The sequence below is a fragment of the Kogia breviceps genome, chromosome 1 (genome assembly GCF_026419965.1).
Source record: "Kogia breviceps isolate mKogBre1 chromosome 1, mKogBre1 haplotype 1, whole genome shotgun sequence".
Lineage (NCBI taxonomy): Eukaryota > Metazoa > Chordata > Mammalia > Artiodactyla > Physeteridae > Kogia > Kogia breviceps.
In genome coordinates this window covers 22,138,868-22,156,343 of record NC_081310.1, presented here as the reverse complement: position 1 = coordinate 22,156,343, position 17,476 = coordinate 22,138,868, and the positions used below count along the sequence as shown (strand labels likewise).

The 17,476-nt window shown below is 53.5% G+C and overlaps 1 protein-coding gene across 2 annotated transcripts in view; it reads left to right on the top strand.

Moving 5' to 3' along the window:
• The first annotated feature begins 4,244 nt into the window (after nucleotides 1-4,244).
• Nucleotides 4,245-17,476, top strand: part of LBR (lamin B receptor) — a 57,754-nt gene continuing 44,522 nt past the window's right edge. The window contains exon 1 of one of the 2 annotated variants that reach the window (XM_067028382.1): nucleotides 4,245-4,479. The gene's annotated coding sequence lies outside the window, so the exon portion shown is untranslated. The remainder of the gene's footprint in view (nucleotides 4,480-17,476) is intronic. The other variant, XM_067028387.1, reaches the window with a different exon arrangement.

Below are 17,476 nucleotides of genomic sequence, written 5' to 3'. Positions count from 1 at the left end.
AGTGGCCAGACAGGAAGGCCACCACCTTCTTCAGGGCGACAGTGTTGGACCCCAGCTTCTCGCTCACTTCCAGTCCTGTCCTCCCCCCAGCCTGGCCGAGTGTGCTGGTCGCCTGCTGGCTCCGGGGTCTCTCTGCCCCCACTGGTGTCTGTCTACTCTTTCCTTTTATGCCAACAATGATGGTGAGTCACAGCCTTGGGGCCCTGGGACCTCCCCTCAGGATGCCCAGCCCCTCCCACCAGGTGCAGAGCTCCAGACCCTCTCACCCTTCTGCTCTCATCCCCATTTTCCTCTGGCCCCGGGTCCCCAGGCAGGTGCAAGGTGACAATCACTCAAAATTGGCATTCATCTCCCTGATACACAATAAATAAGCCAAGCATTCTCCTGTGTTATTCGATAAGGGTTGCTGTAGCAAAATACCACAGTCTGGAGGGCTCAAAAGGAATTTATTTTTCACAGTTCTGGAGGCTGGACGTCCAAGACCAAGGCTTGGCAGATTCAGTGTCTGGTGAGGGACTGCTTCCCGGTTCATAGATGACCATCTTCTCACTGTGTCCTCACTCGGCAGAAGGAGTGATGGAGCTCTCTGGGACCTCTTTAATAAGGGCACTAATCCTATTCATGAGGGCTCCACCCTCATGACTTAATCACCTCCCAAAGGCCCCACCTCCTCATATCATCACATTGGGGGTTAGGTTTCAACCCAGGGATTTTGAGGGGACACATTCAATCCACAACAGCTCCATGTGATTCCTCACCCTTGAAACCCTGATGGGGTTGCTAGTGGTGGGGGTGGGCGTGTCTTCCCCGATTCTTTACTCCAGCCTCTGAAAGCTTTGACTTCTCAAGGTAGAACTTTAGAACAACCCAGACAGTTAGAAGTAGCCCCAAACCAGGAAGGATTCTTGGGGCTGGAGGCTGCCCTGTCAGGTACTGAGGCTCCCAGTTTTACAGAGACACGGAGTCCCAGAGCTCGGGGGTGAGAGTTGTCTGAGGTCACCCAGCATTGGATATCTGCTCCAGAACTAGGAGCAGATCAAATTGCCCACCACCAAGTGAACTGCTTCCCAGCTTGCTGAATTATTTCATTTCTCTGCTGCTTGGAGTAAGATGTTTATGTTTTATTGTAGGAAGGGCTGACACTTACCGAGCACCTACTGTGTACGGGTGCTGGGAACACGAAGAGAACTGGAACACGAAGAGAAATAAAACACAGTCCTTGCCACCGGTGAGTGTGTTGCCTCATTGAGGTTTGTCCTGAGAGCACAGACCAGCTCTGGACACCAGAAAGTCGATCTCCATGTTGCTTTATTTATGTGCCCAAAAGCCGTTTCCAACTCTGACTGGTCTGAATTTCTTTCCTTCGGCAATAAGACCTGACAAACTTATTCTTGGCTCCCAGTGAACTGTTTGCAGCCACTGCCCAAGTTTCCCCAGCAAAACTGTTATACAAGCAGGCATGCTTCCCACGTGGAGGTTGGCCACCAGAGCTGAGACCCCAACCTGGGGGGCACCAAATGGCTTTCCTGAGCCAAGCCTGTTGCTCGGAAAAAAGTTAAGGGATCCAAGAAGCCCAGGGTGACCTGAGGCTTCACCACAAACTTGTCCTTGGAGACCCCCCACCTGGGTGCATAGAGGGATGGGAGGTGCCAGGGCAGAGAGGGTAGAGTCAGCCCCGGACTCTTGAGACCGGCACCCTGCATTAGTTTGCCAGGGCTGCCGTAAACAAGTGCCACAGACTGGGGAGCTTAACCAGCTGAAATATATCATTTCACAGCTCTGGAGGCTTAGAAGTCCAAGATCAAGGAGTCAGCTGGTGGGTTCCTTCTGAGGGCTGGGAGGGAGAATCTGTCCCAGGTCTCTCTCCTTGGCTTGTACATGGCTGTCTTCTCCCTGTGTCTTCTTATGGTCTTCCTTCTGTACATGTCTGTGTCCAAATTTCGCCTCATAAGGACACCATAATAATCTCGTTACCTCTTGATTACCTCTGTAAAGACCCTATCTCCAAGTAAGGTCACATTCTGGGCCATTGGGGGTTAGGACATCAACATACCAACTGGGGGCAGGGCACAATTCAACTCCTAACTCACCCCAACCACAAGTTCTCATGGTTACTGGTGTGAAGGTCAGGTAGCTCATTGTGTATTTCTGAGCCTGCCCTGTGGTGTCTGTTTCCTATGGCAGGGGCTCCCTGTCCCTTTGGGGCTCAGAGCAGGCCACCCCAAGATGTATCGCAGTGGCATATTGATTATCTGAATTAAACTTATTTGAGAAACAGCCAGTGGGACAAAAAAATGACATAGAAAAACACTTTGACTCCCCTCTTTCCCCCTGAAAGTGGTAAATAAATCTCCCCTATGAAGGTATCCTCCCTATATGGAAAGGATAGAAAAGCATCCTTATCACCAGAGTCAGGGAATTCAAGAAAGCTGTATTAGCAAACTTTGTTACTTCTTCATTAGCCTGCAGCCCCAAGTGCTGAGGCCCTTTGTTAAAGCTTCACAAATAATTATTTCTTTGTCTAAAAATGGTATATAAACACCCTGATTCGGTCACTTTGGGAGTCCCATTTCTATAAGACCTCTGTGCATACAAATGAAATTGTTTTTCCTCCTGTTAATCTGTCTTGTGTCAATTTCATTATCAGAGCAACCAAAAGAACCCATGGGGGATGGGGGGAGATCTCCCCCTTCCTGATTCTTGCATGGAGCACTTACCAGAGTACAGTATACCCAGGCCTGTCTAGAGAGTCCATGCAGTGTGTGATCACCTGGGGACTCAGGCAGAACACCTGAGCATTTGAGGCAGGAAGCAGGGCCAAGGAGGAGAATATGGGAGAAGAAAGCACTTAGGTTTAATTCCTAGCCTGGATGTTCCTACACACTCCTCTTCAGATATGCAGGACAGCCCCAGAAGAGGATTTGCCTTCTTTTCAGGGCAGGGCTGTGCCGGGGTGGCAGCTACAGCCCTGTTTGCTGCTCCTGGAAACTTCAACTACCAAATGGCCCTACTCTCAGGGGGTTGCGGGTGCAGAGTCCTTCTGCCTCAAGATTGCCACATTTAGGGCTTCCCTGGTGGTGCAGGGGTTAAGAATCCACCTGCCAATGCAGGGGACACAGGTTCGAGCCCTGGTCCGGGAAGATCCCATATGCCACGGAGCAACTAAGCCCGTGCGCCACAACTACTGAGCCTGCGCTCTAGAGCCACAACTACTGAAGCCCGTGAGCCTAGAGCCTGCGCACCGCAATTAGAGAAAGCCTGCGTGAAGCAACAAAGACCCAACGCAGCCAAAAATAAATAAATTAAATTTAATAAAAGAACGATTGCCGCATTTAGCAAATAAAAATACAGGATGCCCAGTTCAATTTCAGTTTTAGGTTCACAACAAATATTTTTTTTAGTACAAGTATTTCCCAAACATTGCAAACAGGAGGTCAGGAAAGAACTCTCTGAGGGACATTCGGGAAGAGACCTGAATGACACGGAGGGAGAACTGTGCAGATCTGGGGGAATGGCAGAGGCAGAGCAGACGAAGCTGTGGTCGAGGAACTGCACAAGGGCCGGTGCGGTATGTCTCCGATTTTAGTGCGAGCTGGTGAAAATGCAGGTCCTGGGCCCTGCCTCTAATTTAGTAGGTGTAGGCAGGAACAGGGATCACTTTTAAACAAGCCCACCTGGAGTCTGTCTCCCTCCCTCCCCCTCCTTGCATTTCCTGCACACAGTCCAGGGGTTCAACGCAAGCTCTGGGGGTCACAAGTGGGAAGCCCCCCTCAGGGATCAACTGGTGCAAACCCCTCCTGCTCCTGGCCAAGGAACGGTTCCAGGGGTCTCTAAAGACCTCATCCACGGGGCTGAAGGGGAGCGCGTGGCTCTTCCGGGCCTGGTCACACGCTCCCTGGTGACCAGAAAGCTCCTTATCCTTCTCTTCTCCAAGCGGGATGTCTGTCCATCGCGGGCCTGTGACCCTTCCCGAGAGGCCTGGTCCTCCAGCCCCCAGGGACCCTGAGAGCCTCACGGGCCTCTCTGCCCGCACCTCCATTCAGGAGCCGCCTCGGCGAAGGGAAGCCAAGGAGTCAGAACTACCCCCGCAGTGCCGCCCCCCCACCCCCGTCATCACCTCCTGCCCCCGGAGGGCGGGGCGAGCCGCTTCTCCGCAGCCCCGCTCCGCCCTGGCCACACCCATCCTCTGTGGAAGGAAGTGCGTCCCCTCCCCGCAACCTGGAAAGAGAGAACCGAGACAGGAAATGAGCTCAAAAGCCCTAGCCACAGAAAGGGCGGCTCCCGCGGGCGGGCGCTGCAGGTGGATCCAAGTTCCCTAAGCGCGGAGACCTCACTGCGGCGCCCCCCCGCCCGCTCCTCTCCTGTAGCGTCAGGACCTGGAGAGCTTGAACACACCACTTGGTCGGAACGCCTTGCACACAGTCTGTCTTTGCTGCACCAACGGGGCCAGCAGCACCCCCTACGCTTGCCAAGGCTGAGGTGAGGAAAAACACCCCCAAGACCCTGGACGGGCCCCAGCTCTCAGCAGCTGCAGTGGCTCCAGGCCCGTCACTTCGTTGCTGGGTCTCCGTTTCCTCAGGGAGTTGTGGTGAGGCTGAGATGAGAACACGTGTGAAGTGTGGTGTAAACTGGTGGATAACAATAACCCGTCCGCCTTCTTCCTGCCTGTCCTCCCTGGTGCCTTGTCACGTTATTGGGAGGGGGCTGGCCAGGGGTAGAAGACGCATCTAGAGTGCTCATCCAGTTCATGATGACCCTTGTTTCTCTGGAGAATATGTCCCTCCGTGTCCTGGCTGTGTGACCTTCAGCAAATGACTCAACTTCTCTGTGCCTCAATCAGACATTTGCTAAATGGGAGTAATAGTATTAATACCTACCTCATGGGGTTGCCATGAGGATTAAACGACGCGTGTAAACTCCTCCATTCTGTAAGTGTCTGGCACACAGTAAGTGCTCAACAGGAGTCAGCTCTGGGTCTGCCCCACCCCTGGGGGAAAAGAAGCAGAGGCCAGCAAAGGGGCATGGCTCATTCTTGTTGGCGTTCCAGTGCCGGGACACTGTTCTGTACCTCCGTCTTTAGGTTCCCGCTGCTTCCTCATCCTCTTTCCAATAACTTTTACGTTTTGGGGGTAAAAGTTAGGATCTCTGTTACTCCCGACTGAACCTTAACACTGGAATGTAAAAGAAACAACGAACATCATTTTCCTAAACTAAATTAATCTCACCTCAAGCTTGTATCTCCCCGCGGGGGCTCGTCCAATTTTTATTTGTGGAGGACCCCTCCCCCCAACTCCATGGGCTCATCAGGAGTCCCGAGGATTTCAGGGGAATAGGAACACGGGAAGGGGCCTGGCCGCAGTCCTGGGTGGTCATTGCTGCCCCTCCTGTTCCTGAGCACCGCCTCCACCTCCAGAGGCTCCCAGATGTCCCCCACAGGGTCTTCCTGGGTGGCCACGGCACGCACAGGGGTTCCCCCCGCCCTGCTCTTGAGACTGGGGAGCTCTGTGGACTCGTGCAGGGCACCTGCCATGTCGCCTGGGCAGTCTGACCTTCCCACTGGAGGAGTCCAAGGCCTAGGCTCTGTCCCTGCCAGGCCTTGGGCAACCCAAGTGGATTTTCTTGGGCCTCAGCAGCCCCTGAAGCAACAACAGTCAGTCGGCCTTCTGTCCCCATCTCTCCTTTTCTCTGAGAGCCTGGCTGAGGAGCGTGAGGCCTGTCTGTCTTTCCAGGTTGAGGAAGTGAACATTCCTCCCGTTTCATTCCTCACGTGCAGTTTTTTTCACAGCCATCCTGCACACTTGGAGCCAAAGATGTGTGAACAAAGAACAAAGAGTGTGGCTCGCCACCCAGTTCTACAAGGGCACAGTCTTAACCCACTGCAGTCCCACCAGCAGTGCCCCCTGAGAGGAATTCAGGGTAAAAAAAACAGGATGAGACACCCTGTGCTTTGGATAAATGGGCCCCTAGATAGTTAGACGTGTATCTCAGGAAGAATTTCCATGACCCTATATTTTTGCATCTTCCCATACATAAGACAGCACTAAAATCATTAACTTGAGATATCTGTTCTTTGTGACTAGCAGTAATCTTTTACCAAGATGTATGCTTGATTGCAAGTGTTTCCTAGCCAAAAATCATATATAAACTGGCTTTTCCCCTCTTTCTTCAGAGCAGTTTCCCCTGAGCTGCTGAGTGGTGTCTCTGGGCTATAGTCCTCAGCAGGACCCTGAATAAAACTTAAAACTCACAACTCTTATGCTGTGCGTCTTTCTTTGAGTCAACAGATGTCTCAAGAGAGGCCCCAGGGTTCAGGGGAAATGATGCCTAAGCCTTGGTTGGTCCAGACCCCAACCCCGGCCACAGCCCTCCGTAGCCCTGCCTGCACCTCTGCATTGGCACTTGGACAGGAGGACCCCACCATGCCCAGTTCGCTCACCCAGAAAAAGATGAGGCTTTATATTTCCTTCCCCGAGCCTGAGCCGATCAGGCGTTGTCCCATCACCTTTTCACAGGCCCATTTCCTGTCCCACCCAGGCCCACATGCTAACCACCTGCACTAACCTGCATTATCTTCTTCACAACTAATTCTGTCGACTCTCAGGTCACCACCAAACACCTAGATTGCCCCTGGGACCAGCACTCCTGCTTACAGAGGCAACTCGGATGACTCCTAAGCCTTCTTTCCCTGTAGTTCACAGCCCAGGCCTCCTGCCGGCTCCATTCAGTGCCTCTCCCTCCACCCATGGAGCCTTCTCCCCTGGCCTCTGCTGGCCAAAGCCCAGAGCTGGCTCCTGGGGTCTGCAGCACAGGCAGCCTCAGGACCCACCCCACCCCGCCTTCCATCTCTGGTCATCTCCTCCCTGAGGATGCAGAATGGGCTTGCAGGCGAGGGCTATGGGTAAACACCTAGACAAGCCTCCTAGGTCCTGTCATTAAGAGGGAGAGAAAAAGGGAGCTGTTCAGAATTTTCAGATGTGAGCAAATTCCAAGAAGAATTCTTTATTTTTATTTATTTTTAAGCAATACGGGTCAGTGAAGTCTTTCTTGCTGAGCAGAATTATATCCTCAGCATCTTTCTCAACCCAGCGCTTCAGGCAGACACCACTAATCGAAGGATTTTATTTGCCATTCCGGTAAAGCTAAGCCCCCTCACCCCCGACCACGTTAGCTCAGGTCGGCACCAGCTCTCATCAGGAGGGAGCCACAGCCCCGTACCCACTCCCTGCCTGCAGCCTCCCTCACTCCATTGCTGCCTACCCTGCAGCCGGCAAGATCTCAGCCTCCTGTTCATTCTTGTTCCGTGGTGAAACGAAACTGTCTCTGCAGAGGGTCAAATACATTTTCAGGCCATACGGTGGACTCCGCTGTCCTAGCCTAGGTGGGGCTGTGTTCCAATAAAACATTTACAAAAACAGGCGGCAGGTTGGATTCGACCTGTGGGCCGCGGTTTGCCAGCCCTGATCTACAGAGGATACGGACAGCTCGGCATGTCCTAAGAGACCTCTCCAGGTGTGGCTCCTTTCTCCCTCTTCACTTCCACCTCCTACACCCCTCTGCCGCCTCCATCCCACTCACCGCCAATTCCATATTGCTTCAGGTGCCCCGCAGGTGTTCTGTTCCCACTGTCTTTGTTTTTTATTAATAAATTTATTTATTTTATTTGTTAATTTTTGGCTGCATTGGGTCTGTTGCTGCGTGCGGGCTTTCTCTAGTTGCAGTGCGCGGGTTTCTCATTGCAGTGGCTTCTCTTGTTGCGGAGCACGGGCTCTAGGAGCGTGGGCTTCAGTAGTTGTGGCATGTGGGCTCAGTAGTTGTGGCTCGCGGGCTCAGTAGTTGTGGCACACGGGCTTAGCTGCTCCGCGGCATGTGGGATCTTCCTGGACCAGGGATCCAACCTGTGTCCCCTGCATTGGCAGGCTGATTCTTAACCACTGTGCTACCAGGGAAGTCGCCCACTGTGTCTTTGCATGTGATGATTCCTCATCCTGGGTGCCTGGGCTCCACCCCTTCTCCACCCGAGAATCTCCCACCTGCCCCTCTAGATTCAGCATCACCCCTCCCAGGGCCTTTCTGTGCACACCCACCCCCAGCTTTCTGGCTTCATTTAGCCTGAGCCCTGACAACACCAGCCCTTCCCCCATCTTCCTTTGGATTCCATCCTGCCCTGTTTTCTCGGTTTCCTCCTGCTTTCCCGCTACTCCTCCTCCGCCTCCTTCAGCTCTGCCAGCCTCCTCACTGGTGTTCCTCGCTGCCCCTTTCCAGCCCTCCCCACTCTCTCGCCCTGGGAGATCTCCGCCCCATGGCCTCCTGGAAGCTGATGCTCCCAGATCCGCGCCTCCAGCTGGACCTCTGCAGAGCTCGAGGCTCTGGACTCCGGCGGACTCCACGCCCAAAAGTCGCATCAGCTGCTCCTGCTGAGCGTGTCCACGCCTCAGCTCATCGTCTCTCTTCCCTCATCCCTCTCTGTAAGGTAGCATCTCAGGTGCACGTGTTTTTGGAGCATCCTCCCAGTTCACAACAACCCTCTTAATCACAGCCACCTGTCCACCTCCAGCCATCTTACCCCCTCCCCTCCCTTGGTGCTGGGTCAGTTCCCGTGGTTCAGCAGGACACCTCCGCCCAGGTGAGCATCAGGCAGCTGGCCATTCAGTCTCTTCCCTGGGAATTTGGAACCAGGTGGTGCTGGTGTTTCTTCAGGTGAATTGGCCTGTTCTCCGTGGGTGGGAGCTATGGGAGAGGCATTTTCCACCACGCTGGGGCCTAGAGAAGTGGCGGGAGTTGGTCTGAGGAGAGCTGTGCAGGCAGGATCAAAGGTGAGAAGGCTGAGGCTGAGGCCGAGGCCGTGTGCCCATTGTACAGATGCTGAAGGAGACTCCAAGGGAAGAACGATGTGGTCCCCAGGTCAGTAATCCAGGCTTTTCGGCCTTGACCCTCCTTCCCTCAGGTTCATCCCGTGCCCCTGAGCTTTTGCTCTCTGCAAGCAGGAGGGTCCCCCGAATCATCTGAAAGCCTGTCATGCTTTGCTGCCCCTTCCCCAATGCACTCCTGACAAAGGGGTTGAGAGCAGGGAGGGCGGGACCGACCTGCTGAGTCCGGGCTGGTTTAGGGCCAGGTCATTCTTTTCTATTTATTTATTTTTGCGGTACGTGGGCCTCTCACTGTCGTGGCCTCTCCCGTCGCGGAACACAGGCTCCGGACGCGCAGGCTAGGCGGCCATGGCTCACGGGCCCAGCCGCTCCGCGGCATGTGGGATCTTCCCGGACCGGGGCACGAACCCGTGTCCCCTGCATCAGCAGGCGGACTCTCAACCACTGCGCCACCAGGGAAGCCCCAAGGTCATTCTTTATCTTGGTTTTCACAGAACAAAGCTGTTCTGTTCTCCCGGCAGCAGGGGTCCTGCGGTGAGGAGGGGGCGTGAGCACGCGTACTCCTCCCGCTGGCTCTGGCTTTTGTGTTCTCTTCTGGCCTAGTCTGGGAGCCCAGCAGGCCCAAGACGCTGCAACCCGGACCCGACCCGGCCGGCAGGGACTGGGGAGGGCCGCATAGTCCCAGCAGAGTAGCAGAATGTTTGCCAGAAAACTCCACCAGGCCATCTGCTTCCAGAGAGCAAAGCACAGGGTCTTGAAAGAGCCAGTCGGGGCTATGGAGCCACAGAGGGCTGTCCTCATTTGGGTTTGAATGTGTTTGAAAGCAGCCCCTCTAGGCCTCGGCCAGCTGCTGCCCTGCCGCACACCTGCCATCCAGACCCTAGTGGACATACTCAGACGGAGAAGGGATGAGGGCCAAACAGTGGATGCAAGGCGAAGGAGAGGGCGTGGGTCCTCCAGGTCCTTCAAAAGCAATCCATCCCTCTGGGTTAGCTCTGGCGGGGGCAGGAAGCCCCACACGCAGTTCCCCCTCAAAACACTCAAGGGCAGCTGGAGGGGAGAGAAGTGCCTCAAAGGAAAAGTGGAATTACCTCCCTAGCTGGGCCATTGCAGTGGCCATGGTTCACAGCAGGGCTGTGAAAGACCCCCGCTGGGGGAGGTGACCCACACTCTCTGTCACTTTCACCCTGTAGATGCTGATTAGCAATTCAACCCTGGAAAATTTTGCTTCTTCATTTTTATTTAATCATATTTTATTTATTGATATTTATTTATGTATTTTTGGCTGCATTGCGTGGCATGTGGGATCTCAGTTCCCTGACCAGGGATCGAACCCATGCCCCCTGCAGTGGAAGCATGGAGTCTTAGTCACAGGAAAGTCCCAGGTTTTGCTTCTTGGGCTAAAAAAAGCAACGAGGGTGGAGCCCTCATTGGGGTAATAGTGAGAAGTGACCCCCATTTTCACCTGAAAGCACTGGTGGGGAGAGCTGCTCCCAGGTGGATGGGTCATTCAGTCATTCAGCAAGTGTTGATCTAGAGGCGGTGACATGAAAGGGTCCTGAAGGATAGGTAGTGTCCTATGTGGAGTGTTTGGACGTGGCGGCAGAGGAGAGGAGCTTGCAGAGGTTAAGGGCAGGTGGGGGATGATTGGTGGGAGCTGGCTAGCCATTTTGGCTGTGGTTGCTGCTTTTATGTGAGATCAGATTTTCCTCAAGCATGACCAACAAGAAAGAGTAGTGGCACAGGCTGCTTTCTGAGCAGAATTCAAACTTTGGTCAAAGCCCATAACAACCAATTTTGTATCACAATAAACATACTCTATAGTTTAAAAAACCCTCAAACCTCAGCTAACTATTCTATATGGTTGAAACCCTGAATATGCTCCCAAAGCAGTAAAACAGAAACCCTCGCTGTTCCTTGCTCTTGGTTGAGAGACCGTGGTCACCTGTATCCTTCCGTGAGCATCTGCATTCTTCGCTGCAGGAAGGGCCACCCGGGAGCCTCCAGATCACAGACACCCACTGGGGGGGCTCAGCTGGTGTCTGGAGGCATCCAGGACTGGAGGATTAGACACTCTCTCTCCTGCTCTCCCTACCAGGTGCCGATAGAAGGACTGTCTTCAGTGGTTCTCACATAGGTCCGCGCTCCCCGTCTCCTCACCTAACCCTCACTCACTCCTCCCCCGACTGTGATCTGAAATGTCCCTCCTCTGACTCCTAGTGGCTGCTTGTCCTCACCCCGCCTAAGGGCTGACACCTCCAACCTCCCCTTCTGGGTGCCCAGGGCTCAGTCCCCGGTGAGCCTTTCCGTTTGCTTCCTGACTGTTCCCCACCTCCTTCTCTGGCCGCTCTTCCTCTGCCCCCTGCCCTAAGTATCAGGAACCTCAGGTCTCCATCATTGCTTCTCTCCTCTTCCCCTCTTCCCACTAGACTCTTAACGTGTGCTCTCATTCGCTCCCAAGGAGAACAAATATATTCGATGGTGTGGAAATCTGTCATTTCCTGGCCTCCTCTCTCAAGCTCCTGTTCCATTAATCCATTGTTACGGGGCATCTCAAATTCATCATGTCCCAGGCTAAACTCGTCCCCTTCCCCCCAAATCCTTGCCCCTCCATCAGTATTCTTTTTTTTTTTTGAAAAACTGTATATAGTTTTTATATAATTTGGTTTAAATATTAATTTTATATAGGACCCCTTGTTCCAAGTTTGGAATGCTCTAGCTTGTCCCGGGTTGGTCCTAATATATACGTAATTCAAACTTTTTCTGCCACCTGATACGTGCCTGGTGATTCCCACAGTATTCCTTCCTTCCTTCCTCCCTCCCTCCCTTTCTGTCTTTACTGGGGTATAGTTGTTTTACAATGTTGTGTGAGTTTCTACTGTACAGCGAACTACAGTTCCCTGTGCTATACAGCAGGTTCTCATTAGTTATCTATTTTATACATATTAGTGTATATATGTCAGTCCCACTCTCCCGATTCATCCCATCCCCCCTTTCTCCCCTTGGTGTCCAAATGTTTGCTGTCTATGTTTTTTTTGTTGTTGTTTTTTTTTTGCGGTACGCGGGCCTCTCACTGTTGCGGCCTCTCCCGTTGCGGAGCGCAGGCTCCGGACGCGCAGGCGCAGCGGCCACGGCTCACGGGCCCAGCCGCTCCGCGGCACGTGGGATCCTCCCGGACCGGGGCACGAACCCGCGTCCCCTGCATCGGCAGGCGGACTCTCAACCACTGCGCCACCAGGGAAGCCCCCTGTTAACCATTTTAAGTGTACAGTTCAACGGCATTAAGTATATTGACGTTGTGCAGCCGTCATCATCATCCTCCGTCTCCAGAACATTTCATCTCAAACTGCAACTGCACGTGCGCTCACTAAACAACTCCCCATTCGCCCCTCTGCTGGCGTCTGGCAACCTCCGTTCTACCTTCTGACTCTATGAATTTGACTAGACCCCTTGTATAAGTGGAATCACACAGCAGTTGTCCTTTTGTGACTGGCCTACTTCACTTGACCTGATATTCTCAAGGTTCATGCATGTTGAAGCATGTGTCAGAATGTCCTTCCTTTTTAAGGCTGAATCCTATTCCACTGTATGTATAGACCACATTTTGTTCACCCATCCATCTGTCCAGGGACGGTGGTTGCTTCCATGTTTCGGCTGTTGGGAATAATGCTGCCGTGAACATGGAAAACATGCCGTGGAGCATGTTTTTATTAAATTGATCAAGGAAATCAAGGCCTCAGTGGGGGGTCCCGAGGGCCGAGCTGATGGGGAGGAAGTGCTGTCACCTCACCTCACTTGCCCCCTGGCTCCTCTACCATCCACCACTGCTCCTTGACCATCCCTTTGGGCACCTACCTCTCCGCCTGGCTGTGAGGACATATGCTGGGTTTTATTGTCTTATTCCACTGCTTTACTGCCTCTTCCTGGCACCTGAAAGCCCCCGTTCCCCCTGAATCCAGGCAGCAAGGACCCTAAGAGCAGCACAGGATCTGGGGGCTCCATGCTGAGAGGTACCTGCTCCGGGGCTTCTGAGTGGCTGCTGCTATAGGCTGCCGGGGCGGCTGGCCCAGCCGTCCTCATCCCCAAGGGGACGCCAACTCAGGAAAGACGAAGAGGTCCACTTACCCCCAGTCCTCCATCCAAGCCACCCCTGTTTCCTTTCCTGACCTCCGTTTTTGTCTTCTCCTCTCCCCAGAGCATGTCTGACAAGTGGGGACAAAGCAAGGGGAGTTTGAAGATTTCTGACAGGCACAGTTCCTAGAAACTTTTTAAAAAGTTTAAAATAAATGTTCCAGGAGGTCTTCCCTGGTGGCGCAGTGGTTAAGAACCCCCCTGCCGATGCAGGGGACACGGGTTCGTGCCCCGGTCTGGGAAGATCCCACATGCCGTGGAGCGGCTGGGCCCGTGAGCCATGGCCGCTGAGCCTGTGCGTCCGGAGCCTGTGCTCCGCAATGGGAGAGGCCACAACAGTGAGAGGTCCGTGTACCACCAAAAAAAAAAAAAAAAGAAAGAGAAAGAATCCTCCTGCCAATGCAGGGGACTTGGGTTCGAGCCCTGGTCTGGGAAGATCCCACATGCCACGGAGCAACTAAGCCCGTGTGCCACAACTACTGAGCCTGCGCTCTAGAGCCCGTGAGCCACAACTACTGAAGTCCACGCGCCTAGAGCCCGTGCTCTGCAACAAGAGAAGCCACGGCGATGAGAAGCCCATGCACTGCAACGAAGAGTAGCCCCTGCTCGCCGCAACTAGAGAAAGCCCGTGCAGAGCAACAAAGACCCAACATAGCCAAATAAATAAATTAATTTAAAAAAAAAAAAGGTTCCGGGAGATACGGTTCTGCCCTAACAAAAGAGTCTCTCAGGTGCGGGTTTCCAAAAGGTCACCAGGTTATGATACTCAGCACTGGGTGAGGAAGTAACTGAATGGCAGGGGACTGGCTGCAAAGGGCCACCACTCCATGAAGGGAGACTTTTCTTTCTCCACACTTGCTATTCAGAGGGCATCTCATTACACCACCACCGCATCTGTCCTTGTGAAGAAAGGACAGCAAGCTGCCTCACGCACCAGGGCAGTGTGTTCAGTCTTTCGCTCCCTTAGCATTTGGGGAGCACCTGCTATGCCTTGTTCTAGGACTGGGAAAACAGACAAACTCCCTGCGCTGCAGGAACGATTCTAGCTTGGAAAAACTGGTGAATGGAGTGACATGGGTGGAAAGGGCTCTGGAGAAAAGGAAAGGGAATATGGGGTGGTGGGGAGCTGTCATTTTCAACAGAGTGGTCAAGAAAGACCTCACTGGGAAAGTAACATTGGGGTAAGACCTGAAGTAGAGAGAGAAAGCACCCGGCAGCGCTGGAGGATGTTCAGGCAGAGAAGGCAGCATGTGCAAAGGCCCTGCGGTGGAAGCCAACAGCTAGGAAGCCAGGGTGGCTGGAGCTGAGTGGGCAGAGGGGGGATGTCAGGGGATGAGGCCAGTGAAGGGTGTGGGCATGGCCTTCTGCACCACTGTGAAAGAAAGGAAGCCACCAGAAGGTTTGAAGCAGACACATGACATGTCCTCAAGATTTATGAAGAGAACATCAATTGGTGGCTGTGTGGAAAGCAGCCTGCAGGGCAAGGGCAGACACAGGGGATCAGTTACAAGGCTGTTACAATAATTCAGGCAAGAGATGGTGGTAGTGAGGGTATGAGAGGTGGTCAGATTCTGGATATGCAGCATTTTGGAGGTAAAGCTAACAGGATTTCCTGACAGGTCAGATATTTCTATTTTAACATAGAATAGAAACAAATAAAAGAATCCTGGATTCGATTTCAACAAGCCTGGCTTATAGTTCTGGCTCTGCCTCCTGCTAGCCATGAGACAAGGATAAGCAAATCAACCCCTTAGATCCCAGCTTCCTTATTTGTAACAAGGAAGTGCGAAATATCTGCCCCTTTACCCGACAGGTCTTTTTGAGAGGATCAAAAGAGAAACAGGGTGACCACTCACTGCAAGCTACAGAGTGCCATGCTTCTGCCAAATAAAAAAACCTGCTGATTTATTTTAATGACAGTTATATTTCTCTCCATCAGTGGAGTCTCTTACCTTGGGGAGGGGGTGCCAGAGAGAGGGGTGCCCTTCTCTGTGCCTCCCCTCTGGGTGCTGCTGTGCTGGGGTCGGGGACCTTCCCCTTCCTATAACCTACCCAAAGTGCCACGGACAGCTCTGCAGGTTGCGCCCTGTCCAAGGGCTCCTGGGTGAGATGCAGTGGCTGCTGAAATCCAGCCTGTGTGTGCCCCGCTTCAGACCCCCCCCCCTGATGGGGGGCTGCATCTGCCCCAGGAATGTTCCTTGTTTTCTTTTAGTTTTTTTCTCTAATTTGCACAAGACAGAGGACCAGGCAGCCCCAGCTGCCCCTAATTCAGCAGCTGAGGCAGAGAAGGGAAGATGCAGGTAGGGGATGACGTGGTGAGCTCATATCTTCCCTGTTAGAGTAGTTTCTGTGGCCAGTCTTACAGGAGAAAACATTCTCTGGGGAAATCTTATTTTTTTAAATGAATTTATTTATTTATTTTTGGCTGCGTCGGGTCTTTGTTGCTGCGTGCGGACTTTCTCTAGTTGCGGCGAGCGGGGGCTACCCTTCGTTGCTGCGGTGCGCAGGCTTCTCCTTGCGGTGGCTTCTCTTGTTGTGGAGCACGGGCTCTAGGTGCGCGGGCTTCAGTACGGGCTTAGTTGCTCCGCGGCATGTGGGATCTTCCCGGACCAGGCCTCGAACCTGTGTCCCCTGAATTGGCAGGTGGATTCTTAACCACTGCGCCACCAGGGAAGCCCGGGAAGTCTTTTTAACTTGGACTGATGTGGGTTGCACAAGGCAAAATTGGGGCTCTGGAATCATTTGAATGCTCGAGAAGGAAAGGAAAAAAAAGCAACTGAGGGATCCTACCACCGGCCCCTTTCAAAGTGGCACCACTGTAGAGAAAAGATGGAAACTTGAGATTTAGGCAGATGTGTTACACTGCGTCCCACCCGATCGGGTGCTTAGGGTGCCGAGGGCCTGATCCCACCTTGTCCTGACCCCCTGCTTTGACCTCTCACCTTCTGACCCTGAAATTCAAGTGTGGCTTCCCTTTGGCATGATCTGTGCCCATCCTCTGGCTTGGTTAGCAGCTGGCTGCCCTAGCAGGCAGGCCTGGTGCCCCAGCCTGGCCTCAGGCCATGGTGAGAGGGCTGCACATTTTCAAGGTCATTATCTCTCCTCCAGGTTCCCCAAACCAGGTGAGAACCGACTTTGGTAGAATTGGGTTTTGTAATGTGTGTAGGGTGAGCCCCTGTTTTTCTCCATCTTTCCTCTGCACGCTTCCCCTGGATGGAGTACCTTGATTACCCTCTAGAGTAGCACCCCTTCCCCACTCCTAGATCATGAACTTTGGGCCGGGGGCTTAAATCCAGCTCAGCAACATGGCGGCCATGGGACTCACGAGCTTCTCACTGGGAAGGGGTAAATGTCCCAGGCAGAGCAATGACATGAAATGAGCCTTTCCAGAGGATCTTTGGGTCAGACGTTCCCTACTGGACCTAACAACAGGAAGGATGGCTGAATCTTGAGCTGCTGGGGCCTGACAATGAAACCAACCTTCAGCAGAGGTAGAGCGAAGAGCTGCCTGTCTCCTGATGGCATCACGTGAGCCGCTGGATCAAGCTCTACTGGAAGTACCAGATCTATCCCTGCCCTTCCCCCAAAGGCACCAAAAAAGTAATTTCCCTTTTTTTTTTTTTTTTTTTTTTTGCATAAGCCACTTTTTTCTCCTTGCAAATTACTGCAAAGGTCCTTACTGCATAGACCACAGATCAGAGAGGGCCGCTGCCCACAGCGGTGTAGCAGAGTGGGGTTTATATGGGCCACTGTGACCTTCCCCTGACATGTGACCTTCCCCTGACATTTGGCTGGGACAGTTGGTAAAGCTGGAGTTGCACTGGCTAATGGTGAGCTATGCCTCAGGAGCTTGTCCTGCCTCAGAGGGGATTGGCGGGTCAGACACAGGGGCTGCCTCTTCCGATGACCTGGGCTCCTCCTGGACCATCAGCCTCCCCTGAGGCCTGGCCTGCACTTCCTGTCTCTCTGACGCACTCTCTCTGTGCTCTCTGCCCTCTTCCCACTTTATCTACATCCGCTGAAAACCTGCCCACCCCTCAAGGCCCATCTGGAACCCCGCCTGCTCCTGTCACCCCTGCTGGCGTCTCCCCAGCACAGGAGCCCTCCTCTCACTGTGGTGGGGACAGCAGTGCATAACAGGAGGGCCAGGCTCCCTTGAGGCCGGAGGGCGGAGGCCCGGCTCTGCAGCCTTCCGACGGTGTGAACCTGGGCAAGTCGCTTGACCTCTTTGAATCTGGTTGTCCTCATCTGTGAAATGGGAACGACACTCTACCTTGAGAGTACAGACCTTGAAGGACCTGGATGCAAGGTCCCAGAGAGGCAACGAGACTCCTGAGAGAGGTAGGGTGCAGGCAGAGGGGCCCAAATCACCGCTCACAGAGCCCTGTGCTCTAGCATGGGATGCAGCTGCAGAATGATTTCCACAGGCTCACCCCCCCCCAAAGTCCTCCACGGGGGCCTGGGGACAGCATGGAGGT